Source organism: Oncorhynchus kisutch, linkage group LG7 (genome assembly GCF_002021735.2).
Source record: "Oncorhynchus kisutch isolate 150728-3 linkage group LG7, Okis_V2, whole genome shotgun sequence".
NCBI classification, from domain to species: Eukaryota; Metazoa; Chordata; class Actinopteri; order Salmoniformes; family Salmonidae; genus Oncorhynchus; species Oncorhynchus kisutch.
In genome coordinates, this window is record NC_034180.2 from 3,264,193 (window position 1) to 3,288,277 (window position 24,085).

General features: G+C 42.0%; 1 long non-coding RNA gene across 1 annotated transcript in view; it reads left to right on the plus strand.

Moving 5' to 3' along the window:
- Positions 1-15,589, plus strand: part of LOC116374665 (uncharacterized) — a 99,988-nt gene extending 84,399 nt beyond the window's left edge. The window contains exons 3-4 of the long non-coding RNA XR_004210543.1: positions 13,937-14,013; positions 14,522-15,589. This is a non-coding gene — a long non-coding RNA (uncharacterized LOC116374665). The remainder of the gene's footprint in view (positions 1-13,936; positions 14,014-14,521) is intronic.
- Positions 15,590-24,085: the final 8,496 nt, after the last annotated feature.

Below are 24,085 nucleotides of genomic sequence, written 5' to 3' on the forward strand. Positions count from 1 at the left end.
GCGGTAGATGGCTACTCTGTCCGTCCTCTCCTAGCCCACGTTTAGCGACTGCTGCTAACTCAACGGCTAGGAGGTATCACTTCTGGAGTGAATAAGAGTTCAAAGTTCATACCAAGTTGCCGTACTTTTAAGCTCATGCTATATTCTGGCTGGTATAGTTGAAATTCATCTTTCCGGGGTGTAGGTCGTCACCTTCACATTGAAATTCAATGCTAATTTCGTTAGATTCTAGCTGAGGTTGGCTTAGTTCTGAAGGTGGTCTTTGTCCTTTCAACGTGGGGACCTCAAATCCACACGTCCTTGAAACAGCTTATTATCTGATTATTTTTAACTATCGCCCTAATGTCCTCGGAACAGAAAGTTACATTTTCGTCAAGGGCTTTATATAGGAGGGGAGAGAAGGGCGTGTTTCATAGTTTATAACCAATGTCTGTTCACATGGGCAGGGCCACTGAGTTGAGCATAGTTCACTCATGAAAACCCAATTACATTTAATCTTTTCACAAATAGTTTCATATTTAAACATTGAAATTGCACAACAATTCCATGTGAATCTGATAACTATAATGTGTAGACTTTCTAAGATACAGTGTACGTCGTCCTATCATCAGTAATAATGTCTCAGACGCCAACTGATCTGGCATCAAATTCATTTAGTACCAACGCATATTTTCAGCTGGTTGGATTACCGAAATATGGTTGCTTTTCCCTCACCTTTTGATGTTCCCAGACTCTCTATGTTTAACAAAGGCTTTTTCCTTCTGTAGAGTCAAGAGAGAGGAAAGGGTGAATGGTATTTATTTGGGGGTACGGTTCAGCTAATAACAAGTCCACATATAATTGCATGGTATTATGCCTGAACTTAATGAACCTGACGTCTACAAACTTCATACAGTGAACTTTTTAATGGTCATGGTGAATACACCAGTTCTATGCCTTTGGCTTTGACAATACAGTACGCCCATTAAGTGAAGCGAAGCTATGATTTGACTCTACAGTGTGCATACTGTCTCAATTTACCCATCATGGCCAATTGGACTCAGAAAGAGATCCTGAATTTCTCTGTCTCTCTGTCTGTCTCTCTCTTTTGTCTCTGTCTCTTTTTCTCTTCCAGTTCTCCCTCCCTCCCTTCCTCCATAGTACAGTATGTGAGGGTCTTAGTGTGAATCCACTCAGCAGTGTACATGTTCTTAAGCAGGCCAGGGATTTCCCCTCTCTAGAGTGGAGGAAGTTACTGTTGGACCCACTCCTCCTCATCCCCAGACCCAGGGACACGTCACGTATGTCGGGCACGGACTCTTGTGTAATCCCCCTCCTCTCCAGCAGATTTCCCCTTATTACCTAGTCCCATCACACACTATGAGAAAGCCACCAGGGACCCATATTCAGGCGAGAGCACCTGAGATTAGATCACTCTAGCTAGCTAAAGTGGATCAGTACACACATAAATGTGTGCACACGCACGCACACACAGGTGACACTCACACACACATGCACATATTATCAACAAGCATACACAAATGTTCTGATGTATTATACACTAACAGTATATTCACAATCACACATGACAATGCAATGCCTGCAGTGGCTAAAAATCTGTTTGCTGCAAACAGTATAGCTTCCTCCACCAACCCTGTCCCCATACCGGGCTCCAACCAGTGATCCTCTGCTCACAGACAGACTTGAGCGCGCTCCTTGACAACGTACCAACTGTTTGAGCTTTCGAAAAATATCTAATTGGATAGCTCCATCAGCGGCAGTTCAAGCTAGCTGTGGAGTGAGCTCACAGTACGTTCTTAACTCTGTTACACACACACACACACACGCACACACACACACACAGGGCTACAGTATATCTGCAGACACTCTTCAAAACAATACATTTACCTGCAGCGTGATTATATCAGTCTCCTAAATGTTTCCCAGGGAAATTAAACACACAAAAGCACAGCATTCATATTCCTGTCATGTCACTGAGCCACACACACGCACGCACACACACACACTAATGCACTTCAAGACAATAAATGTACCTGCAGTATGAATATATCAGATTATATCAGTCTCCTAAATGTTTCCAAGGGAAATTAAACACACAAAAGCACAGCATTCATATTCCTGTCATGTCGCTGAGCCACACCAATTACAACACAAACAAACTCATGCACATCATACAGGAACACTCATACATAGAGACTCACGAGCACACATTGAAATGTAGGGACCGGCGAAATGTCCCCACTTGGCCAAATCTACCTTCTTTTACTATCCTTGTGAGGACTTCTGGACCCCACATTGAGACTCATTGTAGAAAACCTCTTCCCAGCTCCCAGCCTTTACTGTCTAGAAGTGCACTGGAGGTGCTGCACCAAGACCTGCTGCTGTAGGCTACAATCTGTACAGTATGTCTTCAAGACTGTTCCCCTTACAGCGCTTCAGCTTGCTGGTTTCCTTGGAAACCCCATACTGTGTACTGCAGCATACATCATCCTCATATGGATCAATAATGTGCTCATCCAAAAGGTGTGTTACCGTGGTAGCATTATTAAATAGTGTAGCGTTGTCTTCCGACAGGTGGTGTCAGTCCTGCATGAAGCTATAATCCCCGACAGTGCAGAGGAAAGTCACGCCATGTGACACAAGACAATGGTACGGTTGTGAATATGTCTCACTTCAAACTTCCTGAAGTAACTGCATCAACTAGACTAGAAGAGGGTACAGACGTGACTCAGACAGTACAGTACACACTGTCTTAGTGAGTTGTAATGGATTCTACCTTAATACATTTATAATGATTTGCTGCCAGAGAATCATACTTATGGACAATAATAATGAACAACTCACAGAAGGGCTTTTGCTTGGGGCAACAGTTGACAGATTTTCAATATCTTAACTTCTATTGGAAGATAATACAATATTGTATTATCTTCGGACTAACTCTGAGGTGTGTTTGATCCTACTTTATTTAAGAAGTAAAACAAATTGAAAAGTAAAATTCATACATTCATATATTAAAATTAAAATTCATACATTCAAACCAAGGGATTATGTAATAAAATAAAATATAAGATGAATAAGCTAATTTGGACTTGTGCTCTTGTCGAACTATTCTGACAGAACTGTAAAGGAAGAGACGAGCTACTTCAATTGATAAAGCCTCAGTATTAACTTTAAATTCACATTGCACTTAAGTAGGACTGCTAAATCTTAGATAGCTTTTCTTCATTCTCCTGCGTTGTGATGCCTCAGAGTCTCAAGGTTTTCTATGCGTCTATAATTTAAAAACAACCCCAGAGCAAGGCCTCTTTTGTACTGTACAGTTAAAGTCGGAAGTTTACATACACCTTAGCCAAATACATTTAAACCCCGTTTTTCACAATTCCTGACATTCAATCCTAGTATAAATGCCCTGTCTTAGGTCAGTTAGGATCACCACTTTATTTTAAGAATGTGAAATGTCAGAAAAATAGTAGAGAATGATTTATTTCAGCTTTGATTTCTTTCATCACCTTCCCAGTGGGTCAGAAGTTTACATACACTCAATTAGTATTTGGTAGCATTGACATTAAATTGTCTAACTTGGGTCAAACGTTCCGGGTAGCCTTCCACAAGCGTCCCACAATAAGTTGGGTGAATTTTGGACCATTCCTCCTGACAGAGCTGGTGTAACTGAGTCAGGTTTGTAGGCCTCCTTGCTTGCACACGCTTTTTCAGTTTTCAGTTCGGCCCACAAATATTTTCTATAGGATTGAGGTTAAGGACTTTGTTGTCCTTAATGTCCTTAAGCCATTTTGCCACAACTTTGGAAGTATGCTTGGGGTCATTGTCCATTTGGAAGACCCATTTGCAACCAAGCTTTAACTTTATCTTCCTGACTGATGTCTTGAGATGTTGCTTCAATATATCCACATAATTTTCCTGTCTCATGATGCCGTTTATTTTGTGAAGTGCACCAGTCCCTCCTGCAGCAAAGCACCCCCACAACATGATGCTGCCACTCCCGTGCTTCATGTTGGGATGGTGTTCTTCGGATTGCAAGCCTCCCCATTTTTCCTCCAAACATAACGATGGTCATTATGGCCAAACAGTTCTATTTTTGTTTCATCAGACCAGAGGACATTTCACCAAAAAGTACAATCTTTGTCCCCATGTGCAGTTGCAAACCATAGTCTGGCTTTTTTATGGTGGTTTTTGAGCAGTGGCTTCTTCCTTGCTGAGCGGCCTTTCAGGTTATGTCAATATAGGACTCATTTTACTGTGAATATAGGTACTTTTGTACTTGTTTCCTCCTTTTTTTTCTGAGGTCTTGGCTGATTTCTTTCGATTTGCCTATGATGTCAAACAAAAAGGCACAGAGTTTGAAGGTAGGACTTGAAATACATCCACAGGTACACCTCCAATTGACTCAAATGATGTCAATTAGCCTATCAGAAACTTCAAAAGCCATTACATAATTTTCTGGAATTTTCCAAGCTGTTTAAAGGTACAGTCAACTTAGTGTATGTAAACTTCTGACCCACTGGAATTGTGATATAATTCACTGTAAGTGAAATAATCTGTCTGTAAACAATTGTTGGAAAAATTACTTGTGTCATGCACAAGGTAGATGTCCTAACCGACTTGCCAAAACTATAGTTTGTTAACAGGAAATTTGTGGAGTGGTTGAAAAGCAAGTTTTAATGACTCCAACCTAAGTGTTTGTAAACTTCTGACTTCAACTGTATGTGATGAATTCTATACTTATTCTGTCCTCAGAAGTTTTTTCAGTGATGTTTACTGTATAAGAGAATGCCCAGTTGTGCTGACTCTGTAGCTCACTCTAAGATAGGCAAGATGAGGACTCGTGCACCTTTTGCATTAGTCGTGCACCTTTTTGAAGGGACATACCATGAAGTGAGCCATTTAACACTTTGTGGTTCCGTTAAGTTATGTAGTCAAAGCAGGTAAGAAACAGGGTTTAGGGTAGATTGGGTATACACTCCTGTCTGGTTTGTGTACTTCTGAATGTTGTCGGTTGGCAAAGTAAAAGCTTTCTATCTCCCCTGAGGAGCAACAGCCTTGGCTTGTAAACTGTTTAGAATATTACACTAATTACTTCCTTTTTAATGTTTTTTGCATGTTTTTTGAGGGGAAAACATGAATTAGCTTGTGAAAACAAACCACACACATTTTCCATGGAAAATTCATGTATGATAAGGTATTTGGTTTTCAATCTAAGAAATGCCAATACAAAGTGTGTAATATTCTAACAAGTCATAATCAAGGGCTAGTTTTTCCTGTCGCTCATGCGGCTCATGGCATTACATGCCTTTCTGTCACATCAGACATAAACTCAGCAAAAAAAGAAACATCCCTTTTTCAGGACCCTGTCTTTCAAAGATAATTCGTAAAAGTCCAAGTGACTTCACAGATCTTCATTGTAAAGGCTTTAAACACCGTTTCCCATGCTTGTTCAATGAACCATAAACAATCAATGAACATGCACCTGTGGAACGGTCGTTAAGACACAAACAGCTTACAGACGGTTAGCAGTTAAGGTCACAGTTATGAGAATGTAGGACACTAAAGAGGCCTTTCTACTGACTCTGAAAACCACCAAAAGAAAGATGCCCAGGGGTCCCTGTTCATCTGCGTGAATGTGCCTTAGGCATGCTGCAAGGAGGCATGAGGACTGCAGATGTGGCCAGGGCAATAAATTGCAATGTTTGTACTGTGAGACGCCTAAGACAGCGCTACAGGGAGAAAGGACAGACAGCTGATCATCCTCGCAGTGGCAGGCCACGTGTAACAACACTTGCACAGGATCGGTACATCTGGTGCAGGATGGCAACACAACTACCCAAGTTACACCAGGATATGCACAATCCCTCCATCAGTGCTCAGACTGTCCGCAATAGGCTGAGAGAGGCTGGACTGAGGGCTTTTAGGCCTGTTGTAAGGCAGGTCCTCGCCAGACATCACCGGCAACAACGTCGCCTATGGGCACAAAGCCACCATCGCTGGACCAGACAGGACTGGCAAAAAGTGCTCTTCACTGACGAGTCGTGGTTTTGTCTCACCAGGGGTGATGGTCGGATTCGTGTTTATCGTCAAAGGAATGAGTGTTACACCGAGGCCTGTACTCTGGAGCGGGATCGATTTGGAGGTGGAGGGTCCGTCATGGTCTGGGGCGGTGTATCACACCATTATCGGGCTGAGATTGGTGTCATTGCAGGCAATCTCAACGCTGTGCGTTACAGGGAAGACATCCTCTTCCCTCATGTGATACCCTTCCTGCAGGCTCATCCTGACATGACCCTCCATTATGACAATGCCATCAGCCATACTGCTCGTTCTGGGCATGATTTCCTGCAAGGCAGGAAAGTCAGGATTCTACCATGCCCAGCGAAGAGCCCGGATCTCAATCCCATTGAGCACATCTGGGACCTGTTGGATCGAAAGGTGAGGGCCAGGGCCATTCCCCCCAGAAATGTCTGGGAACCACACCTGATACTGACTGTTACCTTTGATATTGACCCCCCCCGATGTTCAGGGACACATTATTCAAAATCCTATTAGGTGGTACATATATAAGAAGACAGCATATAGTCATTACGAGCAGTGTAGTTAAGCCACGAATAAATATTGAGTGGAGTACAGCACAGAGTAGCAGCAGATCGTCAACCCAGTTATGAAGCGGGACTAGACCATTTATCCAGTATCGGTTGCCATATTTTGTAAAATAATGGACTTCTATTGGAGGTTTTGTATCAAACTTTTCCATATGTATTACATTCCCTAAATACCGTAACCACATTTCAAAGGTAGGTACAGTCTCCAATTTCCAAAATTGCAATATGAGCCTTTTGGCTAATAGAGTACAAAGAGACAGCCTTCCCCTCCCAGTTATTCCCATCAACTGTACCAAACAGAGCGATCAATGGGTCTGGGGCTATAACTCTATCGAAGGCCTTAGATAAGTAATCAAAAATGAGAGCCCAGTAAGCATGTAACTTAGGACATGTCCAGAATAAGTGGGTCAACGTCCTCTCATCCTGCTTGCACCTCTCACACAGTGGTGAGGTGTCTGGGAACATTTTATGCAGTTTTACTTTTGAGTAATGTAACCTGTGTATCAACTTAAACTGTACAAGGTTGTGTCTGGCATTCCCTGAACTGTGGTTTATATTCCTGAGAGCTTCTACCCAGTCCTCATCTGAGATTTCAGAACCAAGTTCTTGTTCCCAAGCCCTTTTAATGGTGTCTGTGGATACCTCTATTTGGGCCTGTAGCACATCATGCAGTCTAGAGACCGACCCTTTTGAATGGGGTTTGACAAGGATCAGGCTAACTAATGTAGGATGATTTGGCTTAATGCCATATTGTGGGATATGTGTCCTTAAGAAATTCCTAATTTGTAGGTATCTGAAAAAAATGTGTTGTTGGCATGTTGAACTTTCCCTGTAATTGTTGAAATGAAGCTAACTGACCATCCATGTATACATGACCAATTGTTGTGAGCCCCTTCTACCTCCACTGTGAAAACACCACATCATCCAATGCAGCGTGGAAAGCATGATTCAGGCAAATCGGGCTGTCAATGTATACATGGGTATGTTAAGAAAATGCCTAATCTGTTTCCAGATCCTAAGAGTTTGACAAATGACTGGATTAAAGTCATAAGTGGCTTTTTTCACATATGATGGACTATGCTTCTTTGAAATTCTGGCTTCCTTGTTATCCCATAAAATGGAGTTACTATTGAATCCAGTTTCTTAAATAGCTTTGTGGTATGAAATTGGGTAGGCATTGGAAGAGGTAAGGAAACCTGGGTAGGACAACCATTTTAATAGCGTTTATACGACCAACCAAGGAGATTTCCAAAAATCTATATTTTGTTTAAGCTGATAAATTTTCATGTCCCAATTTGCTTTCAATAGCTGATCAAGGTCTCTTGTCACTACAATGCCAAGGCTTGTGAACTTGTCCATCACTGTTCTAAATGGGGTAGATTGCAAAAATTGCATATCCACAGGCCATGATATCGGCATCAATTTGCTTTTTTGACAGTTTATCCGAATGCGAGTAGCAAGGGGTTCCAGGGCTATTGCGAAGAGAGCAGGAAAAATAGGGCACCCCTGTCAGCAGCCGTTGAACAGGCGCAATGACTGCGACATTTCCTGATTGGTTACCACGGATGCCATTGGATTGTTGAAGTGACCTTGATAACTGTTTATCTAAAAGAGGATCTAACGTACAGTTAAAGTCCCCTCCAACAATAACACTTGTATCCGAGATATTTGGTATGTCCTTAAATACCCTTTGAAAAAATAATGGATCAGCGAAGTTGGGTCCATATAAATTTACCAAGGTTATTGGTTTCAAATTCAGTGTACCAGCCACAATTGTATACCGACCATTAGGATCTGAAATCGAGGATGAGTAAACAAAAGGAATGTTTTTCCTTATCAGGATTGCTACCCCTCTCGCTTTTGCATCAAAGTTAGACTGGTATATCTGACCGATCCAGCCGACTTGGCCTGAACGGAGCGTTTAATATGAGTTTCTTGAAGAAGCACTATGTCAGCCCTCAGTGATTTAAGATGAGAAAAAACCTTAGCTTGTTTCACGACATGCCCTAAGCCATTACAGTTCCAGCTGACTATCTTTATTCCACCAGGTTTACTCTATGCTCGGTCACTATGTGGCATTTCTTATTTTAGGGCAAATTGTTGCTGTCTTACAAAGCCCAAAAGAAAAATGTCCCGCCATGCGGGAGCTTGTCATGCCACCTGTATTAATAAATGTGAACATAAAACACAGACCCCATCCACCTCCCATCCCTTTACTGAGTGACTTCCCCAAACGAAGCACTCCTTGACTAACACATAAACCTTAAGGTGTCTAGACATACAGCTTGAACTAACTCGTCCTCTATAGATGCTCCGCATATAAACTAATATTAAATAACACTCTCACATTAGGGGGTGAGTGGCGCTAAAACATGATAGGCTAAACAATGCTATGTAAGCCACAACATCTCACCCATCGTATAAGTCCCAATTTCTGATCTTCTGAACGAAAAGAGATAGGCAGGAAATTCAAACACATTCCTGGCTTGTATTTGGCCATTTAGCCGGTTGACACAGCCGTTCTGTATCCTGAGCCAGGGAACTTGCTTGCTAAGAACAGATCAGCCTCTTTTGGGTTGTCAAACGTACGTGTTGATCCCTCGACTGTCACCTTAAACCGGGCTGGGAAGAGGAATTCATATCGGATGTTGGCCGCCCTGCATCTGTTGCATAACTCATCATACTCTTTCCGTTGGTTCCTCACCTTCAAAGTAAGATCTGGGTAGAAAGACACCCTGGCTCCATTGTAGTTAAAGGGAGAACTTTGTCTAGTCAGCTTGAGGATGAGATCCCTGGTCTGGGGATAGTGCAGCCGTACAATGAATGGCCTTGGTGGCCTGCCCTTGGCCGGCTTCGTTGCCTGTGATCTGTGTGCGCGGTCAATCAGGATGGCCGTTTTGAAGTGTTCACTCCCCAGCAGGGCCGGTATCAGCTCCGAGACCTTATCAGTGGGTTTCCTTTCTCAGTGTCCTCCTGGATCCCAAATATTCGGATGTTCTGGCGTCTAGCATTTCCAATCGGGCTTTCAGGGTTTTGTTGTCATTTTTTAACATTGCGCACTGTTTCTCTATGTCCTGTAGCCTGGCCTTCGTGATCGACTGTCGTCTGCTCAACCTCATGCACCCTTCCCTTACTTGCCTTCACAGTTTCAGTCAAAGTCCCAATACTCTTTGAGATATCAGCCAACCTTGTGTCCACCTTCTTGCTTAGTGAGTTTATGGCAGCCAGTATGTCACTTTGAGTAGGGTCTGTGGGGAACTCTTGGGAGCTAGCCTCTTCAGCTAACTCCTCGTGGGTCGGCGGTGTTGAAATTGGTTCGTTGTCTCTCTCATTCAAATTATCTTGTTTAGCGCCTCCATTTTTGGTGCCTTTTCCCTTTGTCATATTGCCAGACAATGTTTGAAGTTATAGGTTGTGAGAGGTTAAGATAAATATGAATTTGTTTCAAAATAAAGCGGAGCTCTAGCATAGCACGTCTACTCCATAGCACGCTCTCTAGCCCCCACCCCCTCCCCACACACACACACATGTTAAGTTTGCTGAAAATAAAAGCAGTAGACAGTGAGAGGACATTTCTTTTTTTGCTGAGTTTATCATTGACATCTTTTGAATCTTTTGTGTTGCTGGTACAGATAAACCATGGTGTTAGTTTCCCTGTGAGAGATGCTGTTTACACAACTCAAATGGTGCATGTTTTGTGGTTGACCTCAGGCCAACGTTCTCCCACTAAATTCCATCACGAAGCACTATGGTAGAGTACACTTTTCCTCTTTTGAAGCCTGGATGTTTGTCTTCCAGTGAAGGGGAAGGGGGGGGGGGGGGGGGGGGAGCGTCACCCATCGGAGAATGTGCCCATCTGTGTTGCCGCCTGCAATCTGTCCACCTTTCCCTTCGGTCCCGATGGCGATGGGATCTTATCTGGTTTCCTGTGCGGTCGGCCTGTCTCTCAGATAGCAGGCCAGGGCCCTCAGTGGTGCTCTGGGTAGGGATAATGGATGACGACTGTGCTCTCTCCGTCCCAGGCAGGACATGGTGTCAAAACACCTCCTAGCACTCACTAGCTTTGCGCTGCTGGCACTGACAGTACCATTGTTTGTGTTTATTGTGTCTGCGTCTGCTAGATATGGTAGTTGGAGGGGGTATCTGCAGACATACTGTAGCCCTGTGTGTGTGTGTGTGTGTGTGTGTGTGTGTGTGTGTGTGTGTGTGTGTGTGTGTGTGTGTGTGTGTGTGTGTGTGTGTGTGTGTGTGTGTGTGTGTGTGTGTGTGTGTGTGTGTGTGTGTGTGTGTGTGAGTGTGTGAGTGTGTGCTTGTTCATTGAAACGATGACAAAGCAGTGTTACTACTGACCACACTGGGTAGCACAGTTGTTGAACGGTTCCGATTAATGATGCATCATGGGAGTGGGAGTTGTAGGAGATTTACTGGTGGTAGGAACAGGGCTCTCTCTCTCTGTATGGTAATCCGATAGCTCTGGGGTTGGTTGTTTTTCTCTCAGAGGGTGCACAAAGAACATTAGTCAGTCAGTTGGTTTGCCCTTCAAAAGGAAATTGATTATGTAAAAAAGGCTACTGAACGATCTTCAAAATGAATGTTTGCATGACAGAGTAACATAAGGGGGAACTACATTGGACCCAGAGATAAGACATTGAGATCTTCATTAAAGTATCAATCAGCAGCTCAAACAACAACAAAGTCTACTCCCCGCCCCTGTTTCTGTAAAAAGCTGAGGGATGGGGTCTTGAAAAATGAAACCACTCTCAAATTGATAGACAGAGCCATGGATGGAAGGACTGACCATCCATGAAATCAAAATTATAGTTTGAACTATGTTTTGAGGCTATATAGTGTTTGTTTACATTTACTTTGTTTACAAACATTGGAGTAAAACGAGCTTATATTGTGGGTGCTGATGGGGTATGACAGTTGAATTAAGTTCATGGGTAGATATCATTAATTTATGAGTCCAGAAATAGATGTAGCAAGTGCAGATTGCCCCTTTAACAAATAATAAATTAATGTCAATGTAAATATTAAGGAATTGCTACAATACATCTCTCCATTCCACAAAGTCAACCTCAGACAGCATTTGAACTCTTCTCTCCCATTACTTCATTGGTTGATGCTGTGGGAAAACAACCAACTCCAGACCTGGGTAATTTATTCGGACCAGACATGAGTTATACACAGCTGTAACGTTATGCATGAGTTAGAATCCAATCCAACGTCATGGAAACCAATTCATTTTGACGTGGAGTAAATTACCCCGTTGACGTCAAGCCACAGCTGGTCCAGGTGTGTATTTATGGTTTTGACCTGCGTTAGACAGTCCTTTTACCTTCAGAGCCGGGCGGAGCGGCTGTAATTATACAAGGAGGAAGTGAAATCATAGGAACAGGAAGTGTTATTGGCGGCAATAATGGTGATTGGTTAGGAAGGTGATTGGTTAGGGGATGGAAGCCCCGGTATTCATTGCTTCGGAGGTCGCGGGGTCAAAGACAAAGGATGATTCCATCATGACGGCGTAATAACATGTAATGATGACACACGTGTATTTTCCCTTCAAAGCAATCAGCGTAAAATGAAAACATGGAATGGCCCTGTTAAAGCTATTGCTAAGGCAATGCATAGGCTACATGTTAAAGCTATTGCTAAGGCAATGCATATGCTACATGTTAAAGCTATTGCTAAGGCAATGCATAGGCTACATGTTAAAGCTATTGCTAAGGCAATGCATAGGCTACATGTTAAAGCTATTGCTATGGCAATGCATAGGCTACATGTTAAAGCTATTGCTAAGGCAATGCATAGGCTACATGTTAAAGCTATTGCTAAGGCAATGCATAGGCTACATGTTAAAGCTATTGCTAAGGCAATGCATAGGCTACATGTTAAAGCTATTGCTAAGGCAATGCATAGGCTACATGTTAAAGCTATTGCTAAGGCAATGCATAGGCTACATGTTAAAGCTATTGCTAAGGCAATGCATAGGCTACATGTTAAACCTATGGCTAAGGCAATGCATAGGCTACATGTTAAAGCTTTTGCTAAGGCAATGCATAGGCTACATGTTAAAGCTATTGCTAAGGCAATGCATAGGCTACATGTTAAACCTATGGCTAAGGCAATGCATAGGTTACATGTTAAAGCTATTGCTAAGGCAATGCATAGTTTACCTGTTAAACCTATGGCTAAGGCAATGCATAGGCTACATCTTAAAAGCCATGGCTAAGTCAATGCATAGGCTACATAATGTATACATGTTACAGCTATAGTAACAGCTCTATAGCTCTGTAAACTGTAAAGTAAAGCTCTGCAAGATTCGCTGTTGGTATTTTAAGATCAAAGAAAACGCTGCTGCTTACCTCGCTTTTCAGGTGAATGAACAGACTGACTGAGCAGACTAAAGTGGAAAAGATATTCATCAACTCTCGGTAGCACAATGGAAGTCGTGCTTCAAAAATGAATATTTCATTGTTAAAACCAACACGTTTCGATGAATTCCATCATCATCATACACGTCACTAACATCTGAAGGATTAGACTTGTAGACACACTGCATATTGGGTTTCCTAATGTATCTCCTTAAACTCATCAGAATGAACAAAAGGGGTTTAACGGTTTATTTATTAGCAGCATTTCATTTTACTCTGTATAATAATATTTTAATAATCCCCTCGTTCTCCCAACGATAATCTCATCAACCCTTATTCTTCGTTCCCTATTCCAACTCAGCGAAGCAGGCCTGCATTAGTGCTTGAAACTAATTCAATTATATCAGACAAAAGCATTCTGGTAAACGAGGGTAATTCGAATAGGGTGCAATTTTGGACGCAAACCTGTGAAAGCACCAAACCCATTATAACCAGAGCCCTGGTCAAACGTAGTGCACTATGTAGGCAATAGGGTGCCAATTTGGACGCCTCCACAGGCTTTGGCCACAGTGCAGAAACTCTACAGCTGCTTCACACTAAATTGAGTTTGATGAGGATTAACCCTTTAATGTCTTTATTAGGGAGCGATTTGAGCTAAATGCTAAATGGTTTTCTCTTCCTAATCATATTTATTCCCCCGTTAGCTGCAGCTGTGTCGTCAAAACACAATTAGTAATCAGTGTTTTGGCATCTAGTGCAATGTACACACAGAGGGGCACTGCTATTGTTGTTTTCTTTCGAAAATGTAATTTCTGTTCTGTGTTCCTTCTACGGAACATTGTGTGTGTGTGTGTGTGTGTGTGCCTACGTCCGTGCCTGTGCTTGAGCGTGCGTATCTCTGTATATCTAATTATGATGTGCTTTATTAAATGCATTCTCTATCATTTGCAGATCGCCACGACCACCTTGAGGACACGCTACTGCCCAATCACCACTGGGCCCAGTGGGTTGGCATGCCAACGAAGACCGTAAGGCTTATTGTTGCTGTTTGTGTCTGGTCGTCTGATTCTACAACAGAGCTTGATGCAATTTAAAATCCAATTTGATACATTCATATGTACAAGATTGGCATAAACCCCTGTTATATTCTCATTACCCCAGTTGTTGCTTTTGGGATAGGAATGAAATTACATCAACTACCTTGAGATTGTATTGCTTGTGTTTTGATTATCTACATTAAATAAGTGTGAAAGTAAAAACAGCCCGTGTAAATTAAACATGCTGATGTCAAAATAAAAGATGTTGTTTGCGTCCCAAATGGCATCCTACTTCCTATATAGTGCACTACCTTTGACCAGAGCCCTATTGGGAATAGGTGCCATTTGGGACGCTGCTATTGAGTCATACAGCCTGTATTGATCAGGCCAATCTGTCTCATTCGACCAGATTACATTTGCCATTTGATTCCTTTTCAATTATCTCTGCTTTTCATCACTCTTTCTCTCTGTTTGTGTGTGTGTGTGTGTGTGACAACAGGAAAAGTAAGGGGAAAACCTTGAACAACAATTACAACCTAGATGCTGATAGATGACTGCAATAAATGAGCTAATTTGAAAAAATGCCCCCCCCTCCCCCTCCACCACCACCACCACCACCTTATAGCTCTGGGAATTTATTGTTTGTTCGACCTGCTTGACTTTGACTCGTCATCCATGATTCTGCCCACTGTGTGTCTCAGTGTGGCTATCCTTGTGCGGATGGCGTATTCCCACAAGTTAACTTTGTTCCAATTACTGATGAATACGGGTTGGAGAGAATCCTATTTGTGGCACTTAGGATTCAGAGAGGCTCACTGCAGATAGTCCAGTAGTAGTGACTGGATTGCTTTAGTTGATATCATACCACAGGGATTCAATCATACATCATCTTTTGAGGATGAGATAAGGTGAGTGAAGTGCAGAGATGAAGCATAACTCTTCAGTCGATCTGTCCAGAGTTCGGCTGTGTTTGCGTACTAATGTGATTTTTCTTATATGGCTATACCTCCAGGCAAGTGTCTAATGGGAGCTGTCTGGCCCAAAAGGCTGGCTTAGAAATGCCATGTATCCAACTAAAACTACCTCAAATTGATTCTGGATGACACAAAAGCAGCACACAACTGGCGAGAGAGGAAATGACTTTGCGTTATCGGCGAACTGAATGGATGTTTTGATGGGAGCAGGTCCATATCTCACACTTGTATTGTTATCCACATGAAACTGACATTACCCTTGTTATTTGGGGACTGCTGTTTATATTACCAGTACCAGTGGGCAACACAGTATCCTGAAAATGTTTTGATCTGTAGGGAACATTTTCCCTGGTTTGTAGTTCTCAATGTTATATAGCAGGGGTACTCAACTCTGACCCCACGAGGTCCGGAGCCTGCTGGTTTTCTGTTCTACCTGATAATGAATTGCACACACCTGGTGTTCCAGGTCTAAATCACTCCCTGATTAGAGAGCAACAATGAGAAAACGCAGTGGAATTGGCTTCGATGTCCAGAATTTAGTTTGAGGGTTATGTAAACTCAGCAAATAAAATAAATGTCCTCTCACTGTCAACTGCGTTTATTTTCAGCAAACTTAACACGTGTAAATGTTTGTATGACCATAACAAGATTCAACAACTGAGACATAAACTGAACAAGTTCCACAGACATGTGACTAACAGAACTTTTATAATGTGTTCCTGAACAAAGGGGGGGGGGGTCAACATAAAAAGTAACAGTCAGTATCAGGTGTGGCCACCAGCTGCCTTCAGTACTGCAGTGCATCTCCTCCTCATGGACTGCACCAGATCTGCCAGTCCTTGCTGTGAGATGTTACCCCACTCTTCCACTAAGGCACCTGCAAGTTCCCGGACATTTCTGGGGGGAATGGCCCTGGCCCTCACCCTCCAATCCAACAGGTCCCAGATGTGCTCAATGGGATTGAGATCCGGGCTCTTCGCTGGCCATGGTAGAACACTGACTTTCCTGTCTTGCAGGAAATCATGCACAGAACGAGCAGTATGGCTGATGGCATTGTCATGCTGGAGGGTCACGTCAGGATGAGCCTGCAGGAAGGGTACCACATGAGGGAGGAGGATGTCTTCCCTGTAACGCGAATCCGACCATCCCCCCTGGTGAGACTCGTCAGTGAAGAGCACTTTTTGCCAGTTCTGTCAGATCCAGCGACGGTGGCTTTGTGCCCATAGGCGATGTTGTTGCCGGTGATGTCTGGTGAGGACCTGCCTTACAACAGGCCTAAAAGCCCTCAGTCCAGCCTCTCAGCCTATTGCGGTCTGAGCACTGATGGATTGTGCATTCCTGGTGTAACTCGGGCAGTTGTTGTTGCCATCTTGTACCTGTCCCGGAGGTGTGATGTTTGGATGTACTGATCCTGTGCAGGTGTTGTTACACGTGGTCTGTCACTGTGAGGTTGATCAGCTGTCCGTCCTGTCTCTCTGTAGCTCTGTCTTAGGCGTCTCACATTACGAACATTGCAATTTATTGCCTTGGTCATACAGTATCTGCAGTCCTCATGCCTCCTTGCAGCATGCCTATGGCACATTCACGCAGATGAGCAGGGACCCTGGGCATCTTTCTTTTGGTAGTTTTCAGAGTCAGTAGAAAGGCCTCTTTGGTGTCCTAAGTTTTCATAACTGTGACATTAACTGCTTACTGTCTGTAAGCTGTTTGTGTCTTAACGACCGTTCCACAGGTGCATGTTCATTGATTGTTTATGGTTCATTGAACAAGCATGGGAAACGGTGTTAAAAGCCTTTACAATGAAGATCTGTGAAGTCATTTGGACTTTTACGAATTATCTTTGAAAGACAGGGTCCTGAAAAAGGGACGTTTCTTTTTTTGCTGAGTTTGTCTGATGTGACAGAAAGGCATGTAATGCCATGAGTTTAGTATACCTGTCCAATATATCAGATTTTTTATTGATCCTATATTTTACCAGGTCAGTCTCATTGAGATTACAAATCTATTTTACAAGAGAGACCTGGCCAAAATATGTGATTTCTTGAAGGAAGGAAGGAAGGCAGACAGACAGGCAGACAGACAGACAGACAGACAGACAGACAGAATGGAAGGAAGGATACATGTTAAAAGTATTGGAACAGACCCATGGTATTAGGTTAGTATCCACCCCCTATTGGCTGATTATTATACCATGTGACCGCAACACCTGCTGCTGATTTGCTCTAATGAACTGCCATGGCGTTTTGAGAGATGAAGCATGAGTGAAACTACTGTATTGGACATCATAGGCTACATCTAGACAGGCAGCCCAATTCTGATTTTTATTTCACTAATTGGTCTTTTGACCAATCAGATCAGCTCTGAAAAAGCTCTGCTGTGGAAAGATCTGATGTGATTGGTCAAAATACCAATTAGTGTGAAAAATAATTGTGTCTGACTGTCTAAACACAGCCATATTGGCTAAGTTCACTGGGTTGTTTATTTGTTAGTCTACCCATTATTGAGTGATTTGTGTGAAAGTGTTTGTGTGAAATAAATATTTTCTGTGTATGCTTTGTCGTATTTTTGGATCCTAATAACTTGACAGACTTGTATATTCATTGTTAGGACAGCCAGAAAAACCGCTGGCACATCAAAAGCTTGAACAGACACTACTTTCCAACCCAAATCAGAACTAACCCTTATTTCCAAATCAGAACTAACTCTTATTTCCAAATCAGAACTAACCCTTTTTTCCAAATCAGAACTAACCCTTATTTCCAAATCAGACTAACCCTTTTTTCTCTCTAAACTCCTTCTCCCAAGGTTTGAGTGACCGGTACAAAGCTGTTATAATAGTTTGGTTTAAAGCAGTGTTATCTTTTGATTCATGAATCTCAAAAGGCGAAGGGAGATAACAGTAATTGTAGCTATAGCATTCCCAGGTTGTGTTCCTATATGACCAGAGCCCATTAACAGTAGTGCACTATGTAGGGAATAGGGTGCCATTTGTGGACGAAGCCCGACTGAGTCACAGTACATACAGCTAACAGTCCTCCTGTTTGTACAATACACTCACACAAAGTCTATTCACAAACCCTAGAAAGTTATGGCCTTTGGCTTTCACCAGGAATTATTTACATGTATGTCTTGATCTAGTACATATGATCTAATACATAAAAGTATAAGTGTTATAAGTGTCTGCCTCCTATGTAAAGCAAAGTTTGACATCCACACAAAATGTCTTATTTACTTATTTTAGGCTTAAGGGAGTGTGTAGGTCGCATTCATCGTACAGCTATGGAAGTTATGTATTTAAATCTGTCTGATCGAGAGGAATCTGGAGAGTCCTCAGTCATGGCTGTCGTGAAACATAGAGATATCTGTGCTTTTATAACACCTGTGACAGCATGGGCAGCGCCATGGAGGTTTACAACCCATAGGAATCCCCACCCAGTTGACTACTTTGATTACTTTAAAATGGCGGAAGTAGTAGAAGTAGAAGCCCTCAATGGCGATGCCCATGTGGTTAAAATGGCCTTTTTGCAACTATAGGCCTCTATCATTCTCTATGGTCGTCAGCAAGTTGATCTGTAGAAATGGTTTTCTAAGGACCTCCAACCACCCCTTTAACAAGACGCGGCAGAGACCTGACATAAGGGGTTGTAATGACACAGCCAACCACCGGATGCAGCCAAAGACACATTTATTGGATAAAGAAGCTTTCGAGTTTCCTGGAACTGTCTGTGTTTTTGTATTGACTTACAAAATGGTGGGAAATTAATAAAATAGGAAATTAAAACATTATCTGTAATTACCACTAGATCTAGTGAATGATTTTGAGTACTGTAGTCTTAAGAATGCTCTGGCAAGTGGGTAAATGTAGCATACATAAGTGGGAAAAACAGCTTCCAGAAAGAGGAGTTCAAACGAGGGGTTGGAACCGAAATGATTTTCTAATAGTTCCGTTCTGAACAGAAGCACTATTTTTCCTGTTCCGTTCCACTGTTCTGTCCTACAAAGTAAAGTTCTGAACTGGTTCTAACCCCCCAAAAAGTATTGGCTTATATCGTTCTTTTCTTGTTATGACATGCATTATCTGAATTAGGTCCAGAGAATTATAACTACGGACGAGAGACTTCTACTGAATAACTTGAAGTCTTTGAACTTCAGACAGTTGGCTTAATGTTGGACCAGAGCTTGCTAGCTAGCTAGCTAACAAACTTGTGTGCAGAGCGGCACCAGAATGAAAAACACGTCTTACCTTTTTGTAGTTAATAAATCTAATGTGAGACTTAACACCTTTAGTATCCGTAACTAGCATTGAAAAAGTAAATCCATTCTTCTCTAATTAAAAATATCTCCCTAATTTCTGAATCAGGCTGGCAGGCAGACACTGGAATAAGTTTCTGAGTAACAGAGTGAGAGCCTTGTTGCTTCCTTTGTGGGAAGCAAAGAAAATGACCGGAACGTAAAAGAACAACCGTTTTTAAATTAACGGTTCTGTTCCAAAACAGTATAGATCTCTTTCGTTCCTGGTTCTGATTCTGTTCCTCCAAAAATTGCCTTATTTTCAAGTTTTGGGTTCTGTTCTCTCAAACTTTATTTTGTAACATTCTGCTATTCATATGAGTAAAGATAAAATTCCCAGACGTGGATAAATTATTTGCTTAGATTACAAAGGTAGGAAACCGTGGTCCTGGAGTGGTGCAGGTACTTTTCAATCCGTAGCATGGAAAATCAGCGTTGCAGCGCAATTGACATTGAAAGTTAATGTTACCGATTTTGTGAAGACTGCGTTCACAATAAACACTGCATACGTCGGCTCAATCGTAAAATTACCCTATGTTCTTCTCATTAGTTGGTATTCAGACTTACCTTATGCAGGTGCATAACGTGCTCTGTAGGTGTGGCTCCCTTGCGCACACTGAATAAATTAAATTCAACAGCTAAAAACCCTCCCACTTGCTGGCCAATAGATTTTATCGTGGAGTTTTCATGCAATAGGGTTGTCAGTACATTTATGTTAAGCCATCTGTTTAAATACAGTGTTCCTTTTAATTAGAATTTAGTCAACAGATTCACTAGAATATGCCAGAATGGGTTCAGGATCAATGAAAAAAGCCATATAAATATATGCATATTCGTCTCTCTTTCAGCACCAAATGGTAAGTACAAAGTAGATAATTTAGAGTTAGGAAAGTATTTATGAATCATAAAAAAATGATTTGGAGAGCCTTTACACGTGAAATATATTGATGAATAAAAAAATACAGTGGTTTGATTCATGCTGAAAGTTGCCAACATATGGCATTTATAATCCATGAAATATTGGAAGGTGTTCTTGAACAATAGTTTACTCTAATCCCCACTAATCATAGAACTGTAATTACAACGGTCCAGTTGTCGTGAACCGAACGCCAGGCTCCAGGTTTAAAATGCTAAGTGTGGTCTGAGTTTCATTGTCCCGCCCTGATCTGTTTCACCTGTCCTTGTGCTTGTTTCCTTCCTCCCAGGTGTCGCCCATCTTCCCCATTATCCCCTGGGTACTTATACCTGTGTTCTCTGTTTGTCTGTTGCCAGTTCATCTTGTTTGTCAAGTCAACCTGCATTTTGTCTCAGTGCCTGCTTTTCCCCCAGTCTCTCTTATTCTTGCTCTCCTGGTTTTGACCCTTGCCTGCCTGACCGCTCTGCCTTCCCTTGACCCTGAGCCTGCCGTCCTATATCTTTGCCCCTACTCTGGATTACCGACCTCTGCCTGACCTGACCCTGAGCCTGTCTGCCGTCCTGTACCTTTGTCCCACTACTCTGGATTATCAACCCCTGCTGCCTTGACCTGGCATTTGCCTGCTCCTGTTGCTGTAATAAGCATTGTTACTTCAACACAGTCTGCATTTGGGTCTTACCTGAAACCTGATATGCATAATGATTCAAATAGGCTACATGTCCCAAATTATTGCACAACAGCCTAATATGATCCTCAGGAACAACTATACGGACATCACAAAGGAAAGAAAGGTAAATGGAATGGATTGATGCAAAATGTAGGCTCCAAATTGAAGGAAACTAACACTAAAGTGACAGTTATAAATATATGTGGGAATTATTGACGGTGGCTATCCATAGTGGCTAATATTTAACATGATAAAAAAAAAATTGAAAGGCCCGGGCATTTAATTAAAACATTCTAGAGCACATAAATCAACTCGGTACGTTTGGCGCTACAGAGGCATTTAGTTTGGGACTTTCATCCCCACAAATGATGAATTTTAATGTCACATGCACAAGTACAGTGAAAGGCCTTTCTTGCAAGCTACAAACCCAACAAAGCAGTAATCAATATCAATGTAGCACTAAAAATAACATAAGGTAGAACAAAAACACATCAAATAGAAAAAAGAACAAGAGAAAGTAAGCACCAGGTTAGTTCCAGTACCATATTTACAATGTGCAGGGATACTGGAGTGAAAGAGGTAGATATGTGTAGGGTAAGGTGACTAGGCATCAGGATATAAATAGAGTAGCAGCAGCATAAATTCTGATTGTATGTGAGTGTGTGTGCATGTCAGTATATAGTATAGAGTCCGTATAAATGTGTGTGCATGTTATGTGTGTGTGTGTGTGTGTGTGTGTGTGTGTGCATGTGTAGAGTCAGTATAAATGTGTGAGCAGGTTATGTGTGTGTTGGAGTGTCAGAGTGTGTAGAGTCCTGTGAGTGTGCATAAACATTTAATTAAATAAATCATATAAAATACAAGAGTAAACTCAGTCTGTGTAGTTTGGCGCTACAGTCCGGGCCTTCCTTTCACTCCGCCTGATGTAGAGGTTGCGCCTTCTTCCCGACTGTGCATGTGGGAGTGGGCCATTTTAAGTCCTTTGTGATTTGGACACTGAGGAACTTCACTGTGGAAAAGGGGCCGAAATATATGTCATGTTGATATGATTTTCATTTTTCCCTCCGTATGGCTGGTTTCACATTCATCTCCAGCAATCATAAGGAAAAATCATCTAAAACAATTGCTATTTGTATTTACAGTCCCCTTCAAATGGATTACTCATTTACCTAGCTCTTATCAATTTATACATTATATAGTGCATGGAGAATTATGTTATTTAAATTGGGAATAGTAGATGTTTTTCCACTTGGAACCAACAGGCGCTCGATCGTATTCATGGTTTCTTCACATGTAAAGGTGGTGAAATCATGAAAATCATGGTCAGAATACAGTGTATCTGGAGAAACACCTCTGCCACACCTCCATTCTTGTGATCTCCACCACAAACATATAGCTGGTTGGCAAATGCGTTTTCAATTGCTTGAGTTCAAGGTCAGAGTAAGGGTAAAGAGAAAAGTGCATAAAAGGGAATGTGTGTTATTCAGTTTCTGGGAATTCAGACTGGAGTTATGCTCGCTTAAATGGAACTACAATCAGTGGAGTGAACCTTAAAATAGCCATCACACGCTAAATAACCCCAAAGAACTACAATCCCCATATGGCATTGGATAGAAATAGTATCGAACTGAGTGAAGCTGAGTAGGTGTGTATAAAATATATTATCCACACCTACTCAGTTTTATTCTATTTCTATCAATAAAAAGACCCAATGCAACATGCGAGCAAAGCTGACGGATGAATTGAAGTCTGCTGATGTATGGCTCGATTATCAATCTTCTATCATTAGTCACTAGATGAAGCAATTTGTCTTGGACTTGACAGCTTCCATTTTCTCCCAGCGTAAACTTAATCGAGGCAATTGCCTTTTGAGTCTCTTGATAAATTCCCTTACTCAAAAGGAAAAACACAAATGATTGCGCTACTGTATAGTTTCTAGATTATTATTATGATTTATTTTTAATCTCAGATAATTTGAACATCTGTCACTCTCCCTGAAGACAAATTGCTACTGGTTGGACTTCTGTCACTCTCCCTGAAGACAAAGTACTACTGGTTGGACTTCTGTCACTCTCCCTGAAGACAAAGTACTACTGGTTGTGGCTATGTGTGTTATTGGAGCTGCACTGCAGTGTACTGAACAGTATATAGAGTTAGAGTATAATATTTAATGAGTATACCAAACATTAGGAACACCTTCCTAATATTGAGTTGCACCCCATTTTGCCCTCAGAACAGCCTCAATTCATCAGGGCATGGATTCTACGAAGTGTCGAAAGCGTTCCATAGGGATGCTGACCCGTGTTGAGTCCAATGCTTCCCACAGTTGTGTCAAGTTGGCTGGATGTCCTTTGTGTGGTGGCCCATTCTTGATACACACAGGAAACTGTTAAGCATGAAAAACCCAGCAGCGGTGCAGTTCTTGCCACAAACCGGTGCGCCTGGCACCTACTACCATACCCTGTTAAAAAGCACTTACATCTTTTGTCTTGCCCATTCACCCTCTGAATGACACACATACACAATCCATGTCTCAATTGTCTCCAGGCTTAAAAATCCTTCTTTAACCCGTCTCCTCCCCTTCATCTACACTGATTGAAGTGGCATCAATAACGTCTCATAGCTGTCACCTGGATTCACCCGGTCAATCTATAGCTGTGTTTTAATATCCATACCAACATACTGTATACTACATACTGAATGAGTATGTTAGTTCATTTTAGTATACTGTAAATGAACGGTATCCGTTCAGCTGAGCGTACTAGTGCTTTGTCTGTCTACCGGAAGTTTATGCTGTTGCTTTGCAACCTCTTGCTAGCTTGTTAGCATAACAAATGACTAGCTAGACATTTTACGATTTCGGGTGTGTTCGCAAATTTCAATCTGGAATGCCAGACTGTGTTCAGAGTGAGCTCTGGGTGTTTGTAAATCCAGAGCGTAGCCAGATTGTCTGTTCCGCAGTTTCGATCTCGGAGGACGCATGACTCACAGTCCAGCACATAAGCTAACTGACTAATGTTGGCTAGCTTGCCATTTCCAGAAACAAATGAGAGAACACCTCACTCTGACCATTTTACTCGCCATAGCCAAGCTGGTTAGGCTGTTTTCATGTTATCCAGAGCATTGGTGACTGTAACTGTGCTGTTGGCAACAATTTCATTACGCTTTTTTTGCGTTTATATTCAACACCGAGAGTGTTCTGAAATTGGAGTAGAT